Source organism: Bactrocera dorsalis, chromosome 1 (assembly GCF_023373825.1).
Source record: "Bactrocera dorsalis isolate Fly_Bdor chromosome 1, ASM2337382v1, whole genome shotgun sequence".
NCBI lineage: Eukaryota > Metazoa > Arthropoda > Insecta > Diptera > Tephritidae > Bactrocera > Bactrocera dorsalis.
In genome coordinates, this window is record NC_064303.1 from 98,480,143 (window position 1) to 98,484,272 (window position 4,130).

Sequence of the window (4,130 nt, forward strand, 5' to 3'; positions counted from 1 at the left end):
CACATTTGGTCCACTAGTCCAGTAGGTGAAATTGAATTAAAAACCGTTATAATTTTGTTTTCATATCCATAACTAAGCAACTATATGTATACATTTATAGATATATATAAAGTCAGGTGTTGCTATACCAAAAACAACATTACCTCGCAGCACTAACTTAGATCGTATTTGATCGCTTGAATTTCTTCGTGCAATGAGCTTGAAGTGCTTGCGTGCGCTTAAAATAATTTTGCGCATGCGCTTGACTGGCGTTTAAAGAAATTTTCTTTGCGTGTCAAATTAATTGTTGTAAACAGGCTAGCGGCATTTTGCATGTAAAGTGTGTACTTCATAAATGTAATATATAAAATATTGCGGGTATTAGTCCGAGTGTTAAGTGTTAAAGACACTTTCAACTAAAATGTTCGTTGAACATAAACTTTTATTGAAGACAGTTCAGTACTTTCATATAAAGTAGTGAAAATGAAGTGAATTGAGAGATAAACAAGCAGGAAAGTTTCAATTCGAACGCGATTGACCATTACATACGTAAAAGGTTCAAGTACTTTTAAGCCAACTCTGGACGGATCTTGGTAGTTTTGTGTTGTTTGTATTGAGGTGAGGTTATTCGAATTTGGATTGAATTTGATTTATACCTTCTGATTAAAAGTGACTGAAAAAGTCGTAGGCAGTCAAATCTGCCTATACGCTGACTGAGCGACGACTGTCGAGAAATCGCCGAAAAGTCAGCCACAATCATGTTGGATTAGGAAGATGTATTATTAAGGTGAAAACCCCATAATTTTCTGCACTTAAATGTTTATGACGAATTGCTTCACGTAAGTACCTCATAACGGTCAAGTGGTATCCGTAATGATCGTTTGAACCTGTGGAACGAATTCATACCACGGTAACCAAAGAAAACGATGATCATCACCTTGACGTTTGATCGACTGATTTTTTCGCTTTCCTTTAATTTTTGGAGCGCCTTTCGTTACACTGTTGGACAGTTTAGTCGTCAGATTCATAAACGCATTTCTCATACTGGTGACGAACGGCTTTCCGAAAATTGAACGAAACGAAAAAAACCACGTCAACGTCGATCAAAAATCAAGGGTTGAATTCAATGAAGAGAGGGTTCACAGCAAGGATGTAAAGCACATATTTTAAGAACTCAACTCTATATCACTTTTGCATAAAAAGCAGGTTCTTTCCTAAGGTATCTTTCTGGTACCAACATGATTATTTTCAAGAACTGTTTCTTTCTAATGGATGATTCGCATTAAACAAGTTTTCGTAAAGCTTTAAACCTCATAAATTTACTTAGAAAACATTGGACCCACAATTATTATAGTAAGACTAGAGGACCCGCCCAAGTTTTACTGTGGCTGTTACATAGGTAGTACTACTAATACCATCTATATGATTTCTATTAGTTAGATTATAAATATTATTTAAGGAATAATCGCATTTTTGGTGAAGCAACTTGTGTTAGTTTACAAAAAAATGAATCATAGAGAATTTCGTGCGTTAAGAAAGAATTGTTTTTTGGGGTAAAAATACTATTGAATTTGGGCTGTGCATCAGTGAAATCAATCGAGTCCAATCGATTGTCAGCCTAGTGGACTGCATATTAAGAAACGGTTCTCAAGCGTGAAAAGACAAAAAAATCGGCTGGCAAGGTTATGGCATCAGTCTTTTGGGATGCCCGTGGTATATTATTCATCGAATGATAAATGAGCCAGTTTTAATTCATTGCATTGTGTGTTTGATTGCAGTTCTATTCTACCATTCCTAATATTTAGCAATTTTAATATTTTTCAGGAAGGATCAGTTTGAAATTGTACGCATATATGTATTCATCGTTCCCGTTTAAATATTGCATTGCTCTGTGCAATGCTTCGAAAAGATTTCTGTATATCTCAAATTTTAATAGACCTTTTTATCAACACTTCAGTTATGCCACTATTTTTTATGCCAGACCTTTTGCAATTGTAAATTGCCTGTCAAGATACCCCCTTCAATAATTATCAGGTATGAAAAAAATGTTATAGCTACCCATAGATGTATTGAATGACGCCAATTTAAGGTTTGAATATTGAATACTGCGATGGTAGCGCCATCCATCGGTCAAACATTTAAAATTAGCAATTAATTACAAATGTAAAATTAATTAAAAAAACATTTTCCAGTGGACCAAATTATAAATCTAAACCATTCTCGAATCTCCTTGAACATACACACAAAATTTCATCAAAATCGGTCCATCCGTTTAGGAGCAGTTCAAATGCAAAAACACGGTCAGAAGATTTATGTAACGGGTGATTTTTTTGTGGTTAGGATTGTCATGCATTAGTATTTGACTGATCACGTGGGATTTCAGACATGGTGTCAAAGAGAAAGATGCTCAGTATGCTTTGACATTTCATCATGAATAGACTTACTAACGAGCAACGCTTGCAAATCATTGAATTTTATTACCAAAATCAGTGTTCGGTTTCGAAATGTTTTTATCGACAAATTTTGTTCAGCGATGAGGCTCATTTCTGGTTGAATGGCTACGTAAATGAGCAAAATTGCCGCATTTGGGGTGAAGAGCAACCAGAAGCCGTTCAAGAACTGCCCATGCATCCCGAAAAATGCACTGTTTTGGTGTGGTTTGTACGCTGGTGGAATCATTGGACCGTATTTTTTCAAAGATGCTGTTGGACGCAACGTTACGGTGAATGGCGATCGCTATCGTTCGATGCTAACAAACTTTTTGTTGCCAAAAATGGAAGAACTGAACTTGGTTGACATGTGGTTTCAACAAGATGGCGCTACATGCCACACAGCTCGCGATTCTATGGCCATTTTGAGGGAAAACTTCGGACAACAATTCATCTCAAGAAATGGACCCGTAAGTTGGCCACCAAGATCATGCGATTTAACGCCTTTAGACTATTTTTTGTGGGGCTACGTCAAGTCTAAAGTCTACAGAAATAAGCCAGCAACTATTCCAGCTTTGGAAGACAACATTTCCGAAGAAATTCGGGCTATTCCGGCCGAAATGCTCGAAAAAGTTGCCCAAAATTGGACTTTCCGAATGGACCACCTAAGACGCAGCCGCGGTCAACATTTAAATGAAATTATCTTCAAAAAGTAAATGTCATGAACCAATCTAACGTTCAAATAAAGAACCGATGAGATTTTGCAAATTTTATGCGTTTTTTTTTTTTAAAAAAGTTATCAAGCTCTTAAAAAATCACCCTTTATATATATAAAGATGGAGTCATGTTTAAAAGTTCACGCAAGTGAGGAAAGATCTCTGATCGCCATTCACTTGGGAGTCATAGACCAAGTACCCTCTGGGTACTTTGAAGGCGAGCCAAAGGGAGAAGGTGAACCATACCTCAGGGTTGTGCGCCGTTTGGATCGGTAATTATGTTGGGGTTGTGCGAGAGACCCACCTTTTGATGACGACCATGGAAAACGCATTACGGATTACGATTTGAGGGCATGAATCTGAAATCTCCGGTTTCTTAACTGGGAAGGTGCCGCTGTCCAGTTGGTTGATGTGCTCGTAAAAGTAAAGGCTGACATCATCGCTGTCCAAGAAGTGAGATGAACAGGACAAGGACTGAGACGGGCGGGTCTTTGTGGCATTTACTACAGTGGCCATATCATGAGCGCAAATTCAGTGTGGGATTTATAGTGGGAGAGAGACTCCGTCCCCGTCCGTCGGTAAAAAGGAAGTATGCGACGGCTTTTCAAGCTCCTTACGTACAGCTGTAAACGAAACCATTGGTAATCGGCGACTAACAGAAGATTTCAAGACCGGAGCATACCTCCAGAGGTGATCTAGTGACTGATGCCAAGGCATACTAAAATTATGGAGGGAGCACTTCTCTAGCTTGCTGAATGAGTCAAGGCTGCCTTTATGTCGCGATGTCTGAATTTGGTATCCCAACAAAAGTAATACGGCTGTGTAAACTGACGTTGAGCAACACCAAAAGCTGCGTCAGGATCGGAAAGAACCTCTCCGAGCCGTTCGATACCAAACGAGATTTCAGACAAGGCGAATCCCTATCGTGCGACTTCTTCGATCTACTGCTAAGAGTTTTAAAATTTGAGAGGCTAGCTGTATGCTCGAACTAGTCTCTCAGTTTTTG